This window comes from Topomyia yanbarensis, chromosome 3, assembly GCF_030247195.1.
Source record: "Topomyia yanbarensis strain Yona2022 chromosome 3, ASM3024719v1, whole genome shotgun sequence".
In the NCBI taxonomy this organism is placed as follows: Eukaryota; Metazoa; Arthropoda; class Insecta; order Diptera; family Culicidae; genus Topomyia; species Topomyia yanbarensis.
Window position 1 is genome coordinate 408,903,791 of NC_080672.1, and position 9,152 is coordinate 408,912,942.

Here is a 9,152-nt window from a genome sequence, read left to right on the forward strand (position 1 = left end):
TGCAGAGTTATTCTATAAAATGAAGTTGAAAGCAAGCAAGACTCTATGGATGCGATCGTCTCTGTTCTATTCTTTGATGCGTCGAAAAATCCAACAGCAGATTTTTCGTAGCATTCGTTGTACCTTCAAATGAATAAATTGTTCTCAACTCATTGCGCAAGACTAAATGATAAGTAACTTACCACTGAAGAATTTTGTTATGTTTAGAACCTTCGGCATAGCGACGGCCTACTCGCGTAAGACCATTACTTCCGCGGGATGCTTTTGCTCAGTTAGTTCCTCGGTCAAATGCTCGCTTGATATCGACTTCGAACGACTCAACGAATCCGGCAGTAATGCCAACTTGACCTTTGTTGCTATTGAATCCAACAAATCGCTGGAGAGTATATTTTCTTTGGGATTTTGTTTTCGATGTAACGCATCAAAAACAAATTACTTTCGATCGCTTCAGAATTCGATTGTTTGTCGCACGTGTAAACAACGTTCTTATTAGTTAGAACAAACTTTTATCTCTTTGTTTCAATCCAGCAAGGATTGTCGAACTAATACAGGAAGACTTTTGGAATGAATCAGACGCATGTTTATGCTTCAATCACTGATTTATTTAAAATAAACAATAATTTGGTTGATCTTCGAAAAACACAGATAACAAAACCTGTAAGATTAATGTAATAGATATTTTGGTTGATCCAACCCAAAAATCCATTTTAGTTTAATAAATTCCTTGATTTAAAATGAAAATTTTATCTTGATTAAAAGTGAAGAAATAATTTGTGGAATTAAACATAGATAATTCTTTTTCGTGCATTTAGTCACTTTTTCCCATCTTACGGTGACCGTCGTCACTCAAAATGATTATTGGAATCGCTCTGCCAGGTGACTTCTGTCACCTTGGGTGACTATAGTCACCTAAGTGACTGCGGTGATCGCTTTTTCGCTCTCACCTCACCAAACTAGGCGAGGTGACGCGTCATAACGGTGAGAAAACATTATTTTGTTTTTTAAATTTTAAACTTTTGTTTCATTAAACCTTTAGTAACATTGGAACCTTTGTTATTTTCAATCATTTGCTATATTCGACCTTTTATCATTCAACATTTCGTCGCATCTTTTAGAATTACTCCGTTTACTAAATTCACACCGCTTGAGGTTTTTGCCTGCTTTTGATCAATAGACTCGAATTAGAATTGTTGCATCCTGGAACATTTGGCATATAATTGCCAAACTGTATCGCTTTGTAGCTGCTATTGTTACTCATTACTTTAACCTGCGTGTGTCAGGGGCAACAAATGTCAATCTAATGGGCCCATCATATGTAAGAACGAGAAAATATTTAATCACCGCTAGCCGCTGCCATTGCCCTCTAGTAGTTATATTCTATTTTAACTCTAGCGATATGCATTTCAGACATTTCCAAAAAATATGAATCATCAACGTCCCATCATGAGTTCAATGTGTCTTTCGAGGTCCGATCGGGTTTCGGAATGATGCGGTGGCCGCTATTTAAGTACTATGAGCAACTCAACATGAACCCACAAGCAAAAAATAAACAACGTTTCAGTACTCACCGACTCATGTTTTAGATCCAGCGCTAATTGCTTTATCCAAAGTTTCTAGGCTGAAATAAATTAATCATTAATTTTAGTTGAAATTATTGCATTATGCATTATAATTACCATTCTTTTCCAGAGCCACTTCCTTCAATTTGATTCACAACAATAACAATGGCTGTCAAAAACATTACCTACTACTTTGTTTGAAATGGACTACCCAAAATATAAGTACAAAGCGATGAACTTGAATTTGAGTAGACGTCATTATTCAATTCCTACCCAACACGAAGTTCACAGCGACCAACTCAAATTATGGGTAATCGCCATGTTCAAATTTCTACCTAATTTTGGGTTGCCCATGTATAAACTTTCCAGTGAGCAAATTTAACCCAAAAAATAGGTAACTTTGATTTTCAGTGTATGTCTTATAAACGTAACCTATGTCTTATAAAAGAATTATAGAACTTTCATCCTGATTTTTTATTTTCATGTTATTTTTAAAAAATACTCCTTGTTACCACATTGGGGACCTTAAGCTGCATAAACCTTCATGTGTGATTGTAAAGTTGATCACATATAAACAGATAAGCAAGATGATTGTATAATGCTTCTGATGAGATCGAAATTCGTCGCAAATCGTATAGTTCTACTATACCGATTTGTTGTACGTCTATGGCCTCCACTTTTGTTCACATAGAAGGGATCTGTGCATTTTATACAATCAATTTATATCGTTTAAGAGTACAGTTAATCAAATTGCAACTTATTAAAGTGAATCAAAATGTTGGCTGGAGTGGCACTACCAACGGAAGAGCAGCTAGGCGCAGTTGCCCTTGAAGATGGCTGGAGAGATATCCGATCCGCCATAGTTAGCACCGCAGCCACTGCACTAGGTACGGTGGGCCCGGACCGAAGAAGCGACTGGTACGACGGCGAATGCGAGCAGTTAGTCGAAGAGAAGAATGCAGCATGGGCGAGAATGCTGCAACACCGCACGAGGGCGAACGAGGCGCGATATAAACAGGCACGGAACAGGCAGAACTCGGTTTTCCGGACCAAAAAGCGCCAGCAGGAAGACCGAGATCGCGAAGCGATGGAGCAGCTGTACCGCACTAAAGACACACGGAAATTCTACGAGAAGTTGAACCGCTCGCGCAGGGGCCACGTACCACAGGCCGACATGTGCAGAGATACAAACGGGAATCTTCTCACGGACCAGTGTGAGGTGATCCAGAGGTGGCGGCAGCACTACGAAGAACACCTGAACGGCGATGCAGCAGACGACGAGGATGGCACGGTAACGCACCTGGGAGCACGCGCGAATCACCCTGCTGAACGCCGCCTATAAGGTACTCTCTCAAATACTATGCCGTCGACTATCACCAATTGCAAGAGAGTTCGTGGGGCAGTACCAGGCGGGTTTCATGAGCGAACGGTCTACCACGGACCAGGTGTTCGCTCTTCGTCAAGTACTGCAGAAATGCCGCGAGTACAATGTGCCCACACATCATTTGTTCATCGACTTCAAAGCCGCATACGACACTATCGATCGAGATCAGGTATGGCAGATTATGCGCGAGTACGGATTCCCGGACAAACTGACGCGATTAGTGAAGGCGACGATGGATCGGGTGATGTGCGTAGTACGTGTCTCAGGGACGCTCTCGAGTCCCTTCGAATCACGCAGAGGGTTACGGCAAAGTGATGGTCTCTCGTGTCTGTTATTCAACATCGCGCTGGAAGGTGTAATAAGAAGAGCAGGGATCGACACGAGTGGTACGATTTTCACAAAGTCCGTTCAGCTACTTGGCTTCGCCGATGACGTTGATATTATTGCACGAAACTTTGGGAAGATGGAGGAAGCCTACATCAGACTGAAAAGAGAAGCCAAGCGCGTCGGACTTGCCATCAACACGTCGAAGACAAAGTACATGATAGGAAGAGGTTCACGAGAAGAGAATGAGAACCGCCCGCTTCGAGTTTGCATCGGTGGCGACGAAATCGAGGTGATTGAAGAGTTCGTGTACTTGGGCTCACTGGTGACCGCCGACAATGATACCAGCAGAGAGATTCGTAGACGCATCGTGGCAAGAAATCGTGCCTACTTTGGCCTCCGCAAGACACTTCGGTCGAACAGAGTTCGCCGTCGTACGAAGTTGACCATCTACAAGACGCTGATTAGACCGGTAGTTCTCTACGGGCACGAGACCTGGACCATGCTCGTGGAGGACCAACGCGCACTTGGTGTCTTTGAACGGAAAGTGCTGCGTACCATCTACGGTGGAGTGCAGATGGAAGACGGCACATGGAGACGGCGAATGAACCATGAGTTGCATCAGCTGTTGGGGGAGCCGCCCATCTGTCATACCGCGAAAATCGGACGACTACGGTGGGCCGGGCACGTAGCCAGAATGTCGGACAACAGCCCGGTGAAAACGGTTCTCAATTGCAATCCGACCGGTACAAGAAGACGTGGCGCGCAGCGAGCACAATGGATCGACCAGGTGGAAGACGATTTACGGACTCTTCGCAGACTGCGTGGCTGGCGACGCGCGGCCATGGACCGAGTGGAATGGAGGAATCTTTTGTATACGGCACAGGCCACTTCGGCCTTAATCTGTTAATAAATAAAAATAAACGTGACCGATTCGTAATCACGTGCGCGAGGGCTTGAGACCGCGTTTGAGAATGTGTGAGTGATTCGCGTGTGTTCTAGAATGATCGCGCGCGGACCGTGAATTTGATATTTAATTTTCCGTGTACGGTTCAGATTCTTCCATATCACTAGAGTTCCCAGTCATGTCGCCGTAGAACGTGTGGTCTAGTGGACATGGTTTTATTTTTTGATTGGTCCAACTGAATGTATGAACCTAAGTGGCTAGAATGGAGGGTAAATATTTCTGAACGTGACCGATTCAAGATCGCGCGCGTTTGCGGGTTCGTGTTTGAGACCGTGTTTGTAACTTCATAAGTACTAAAACGTTCACATTGTTACAAGTTTTCGTGATCGCGAACGTAGGTGTGCGTAGATGATCGCGAAGAGTTTATTTTGTAACCCTGTGGTCATTCACATATTCGCGTGTGTTCTTGGATGGCCACGCGGACCGTCATTCTGATATTTATTTTTCTGTGTACGGATCACATTCTGACAGGGATTGAGTTACTCTGTATCACTAGAGTTCCCGGTCATGTCGCCATGAAACGTGTTGTCCAGTGGATATGAGAGCTTTCTTTTTAATTGATTCAATTGAAGCCATGGACCTAGACTTTTGGAATCGATGATAGACTTCCGGGCGTGATCGATTCATGATCGCGCGAGTGCGGAAGATGTCTGTGAGAACGCGGGTGTAGGCTGCGTGGATGATCGCGAACGGCTCAAGCATTTGTATGTTTGATTGTCACGTGTATGTGACTTCGTGTGTATAAATTCGATTTTCAATTATTTTTATAAGCATGTGGCCATTCGCATGTTATTCAATGATCGCGCGTGGACGTCTCGTCCAGTTTTTGTTTCTATTGGTCCAACTGAAGGCATGAGTTTGGGCCGCTAGGATCAAGGGTAGAGACTTGCGGACGTGACCGATTCATGATTACGCGAGCGTTGGGTTGATGGTTGCGACCGCGTTGGTAAATTTTTAGGTACAAATTTTTAGGTACAAATGTTGACTTAAATGCCGGGGTGTTTGAATGTTGGCGAGATCGCGCGCGTTCGCAGTTTTGACCAAGTTTGTGTTCTCTTGAAGGCCACGTTTGTACGTTTGGAATAAGAGATTGTGAGTGTATATGAGACAATAAGCAATTTGTGTTAGTGAGCGTTACGGATCTAATTTAAAATATAGCAATAAAAGAAGGGTGCCTCCAGAGAGAATTGGGCCCTAAACCCACATTGTATATTATTTGACCATGGCAGTTGATAATAAAGGTCGCCAAGTTAAGTACTAAAATTGATCACAATGTAACTTACCTAAAAAGAAAGTAATCGTATCCCAAGTTAATGTGATAAAATCACTGTAATACTGCTATGGTGGAAAAGCTCTCGGGCCACGCCAAGGTACAGTATCATTCCGAGGGTGCAGAAATCGGGCATCACTTTGACTACAGATTTTAAAGTATAACTTGAAGTCATCCTCGTAGGAAAGCTTTAAACACTTCTAGAAGAGATTAACGTCATTGATGTATATTAGGAATAATAGAGGCTCAATAAGTGCTTCCTTGGGATACGCCTGGAGGAGTGGCGAATGTTTCAGAGATGGTGTCGCCTATTTTCACTGAAATAATTTAAATTATTTTTATATGTGGATTCAACTTTGTCCGGAAGATGTACACGAAAGGTACAAATTTTCGGCTCAGCCCTCTCTCAATGGACCCATGTATTGTAAACATCTGCCGGAAACGATTCGACACGGAAAAAAATGTTTCATTCCAAACAACGACCTTAGACCTTGGTCCAATCCTGTCAAATTGTCGGCTGCGCTGAATGTAAGGATGCGGTGATTTTCACTCCCACGGTTAGCTAGTAGTCTCTCTGAGCTGCCTGAGATATGGTTGTTTGAACCTGAAGCGAATGAGGAAAAAATCGACTTATTTGCATAACAAAAGGTAAATGCAAGCAAAGCCACTGAGGATCCTCCGGCCGAGGTGGTAGCCGACCCGCCGTCGGAAGCGGCGGCCCCTCACAAGCAAAACTGTGATCCACTCGTCTGCCCGAATTACCTTAACTTAGAGGTTACAAATTGGTTAAAGTCCAACGGATCGGCAGCGATTTGAAGCGATGTAGCGTAGCCACATTAGGCGTCAACATTATTTAATTATTCCACTACTTCAGTAACATAAATTCTTAAAGAATATTATAGTTTTGCTTTGCGACAAGTTCAATCGTAAGGTTTTGATTTGTTTAAGAATCAAGTCAATAATAATTTGAACTTAGTAATTTGGTTAGAGCTTAGTAGTCTGTTAGTGTTCCATCATGGTACTCATAGACGCTTATACAAAAAGAATATAATTTTGGCACAAATTCCTTGTTAAAATAACCAGTAATTTCTTTACTGTCTCGTCGAAAACCCTTTAATTTCAACAATAAAATTGATCCATTCTGGGGGATGATATCCTGGGAGGTGGAATTCTGGGAAATGGTTTTCTAAAGAACGATTTTTAGGGGAATAGTATCCAATCCCCCAATTGTCCTGTATGGCCATAAATTGCGATCGAATGGTGTAAGTGTACAAACATGCAGTCCTCGGCAGCAGATAAAGCACTACACACTACAGTGGGCTGGATATGTAGCACTAATGCCAGAAGAGAGCACTTATGTTCAGCAGAAAAATTGGAAGTCTCGTTGGCTATTGACGGTAAAGCCAAACTTTTTAATAGAAAACTTACAAACGGTTTTGTTAGCTGTTGTCCATTCCGAGAATCGAGTATTTTCTTGACGCTGAAACACTGATGCAAAATGGGTATTTTAGAAAATATTTGCAATACTTATTGTGCTGTTTTAAATGATGTGAAATTATCTATGAGTGGAATTGACCCTCCACCGAATCATACTAAGAATTTCATAGACCACCAAGAGCGTTTGCATATACTCCAATAACTGATAAATTTTTAAACAGTTTGTAATAAAATTCAAGTTACAATTACACTTTCAGAAAGGGGGAATGTTTTGAAATATCTGATTGGGAAAACTTGTAATATTTCTGAAAAGCTCATGTGGTTGTAATTCATTCCATCACGAGAAGTTCAGGAGTTAAATGATTCAACGCCCAGGTTGGAATGGATCTGTGACTTACCGACATGTGGTGCATAAAATATCACCATCTAGCTCAGCTGCAGAGACATCGCCCAGAAGTTGTAGAAATTAGCTGTGAAACTAGCAGGACCGGTTTTTGTATCTTTGATATTTATGTGGTTCTTCGTTCCCAGCCTACTACTAGTCGCGATTAGGATAGAAAATGTGGGTTGAGCTGTGGCGTCGCAGATCCATCCACCAGCATAAATTCGACTTGAACACTACACACATGCTTGTGGGACTTTCTTTACTCGATTACCAATTCCAATAATTGCCAACCATCACACGTCTTCTATCTTTCCAGTACCGTTACGATTCGATTGCATCTTAATCCCCAAACTGGATCCAAAACAAGAACTCTCACATTTTAGCGACTAACCGAAAACCATAAAGACGCAAATTTGTTATTCGTTTACTACAGAGCAAAACACTTCTCGGCAAATACAGTTATACGACATCTCCCGGTCGCGATAGTCTTAGCTAAGCCAAAAATGAAAACAGCAGAACATTTGTAAACACACCAACACATACACATCAAATTCTGCGAAAAGCAACTACTTGCGCTTACTTCATTCATTGGCCGCAGGCATGCACCAGCCAGCAATTGCTCACTCGGAAAGCTTCACGTTATGACAACAGCCTGCCTAGACCATTCTCACGGGTGTAGTTTTGTGCGGTGTAGAAAGTTGACAGGTGAGTATTGGATCGCACACACACCAACAGCCAGCTCCAAAGAAACTTTTAGCTTTGCTTTACACACCTCAGCTCTGCTGTCTGCAAGAACACTTCTTTTTCTTTGCTCATTAACGGGACCACCTCTGTTTTCTCTAGCAATCAAATTTGCATCTCCAAACTGCGATGATTTGCTTTATAATTGATTCACATTTGCACTGATTCATTACCCGCGACGGTTTTTGAAAGAGATTGCAATATTGGAACGGAATTTTGGCACCTTTTGTACGCACTGAACTTGAGGATGTTGGAGCGACCGACCGACCGACACGACGACGACGACAACGATGGGAACGAAAGTGCCTCCAATAGAGCTGTCAATTGGTGGAGTTTTGCTTCACGAATGAGGTGATGTTGCGCCACTGTTTGGTGTGAACGCCTCACCGATCGGAATGAATTCGCACACACCTGTGCGCTGTGCGGTCCGTCCGGTGTTGCTCAGATCTCAGCAGTTGTTGTGGGTGCTTTTGAGCATGATCGGCTGAAGCAAGCTTACGAACAGTGGCACATGAGTTTGAGCAAATTCATTCATAATTATGTCGTCGTCGTCGTTCGTCGGGACCAGTAGATTCTGCATGGGCATACATTTAGGCGGTTTCATAAAATAAGTTTTCCAAGTCGAGAGTGAGCTGGCCAAAGGGTCTAATGAATTAGAATGATTCCATATCAACATTTGAATAGGGCTTATAAGATTTGTAAACAAACTTGTTTTGCTGAATTCTCTTAATTTGTTATGATTTCAACACAGAAGACATTGGAAATTGATTCTACCAAGGGTAAAGATGTTAATTCATGTGTATCTTTCATGAAGTTCAACTCGATAGCGGAATAATGAGCGAAATAAATTTGTTTACAAAAATCTCATTAGCCCTTTTGAAGAATTGATATTGGATTGATAATATTTCTTTACTCAGTCAATCTGGTAGTTAAAAGATTTGGTCCAGAACCAGGAGGAACTGGAAGTACTCTCGAGAATACAGGGAGAAAAAACTTGATCTGTCCTAATACTGCCGCTATACGCAGAACTATCCCACGTGCTTCCCTATATTCATAAGACAATTATGCGTAGAGCGCCAGTATAC

The 9,152-nt window shown here is 42.4% G+C and overlaps 1 protein-coding gene across 3 annotated transcripts in view; it reads right to left on the reverse strand.

Moving 5' to 3' along the window:
* Window positions 1-8,448, reverse strand: part of LOC131693856 (protein melted) — a 54,112-nt gene extending 45,664 nt beyond the window's left edge. For 2 of the 3 annotated variants that reach the window (XM_058982077.1, XM_058982078.1), the window contains exon 1: window positions 7,340-8,448. The gene's annotated coding sequence lies outside the window, so the exon portion shown is untranslated. The remainder of the gene's footprint in view (window positions 1-7,339) is intronic. The other variant, XM_058982080.1, reaches the window with a different exon arrangement.
* Window positions 8,449-9,152: the final 704 nt, after the last annotated feature.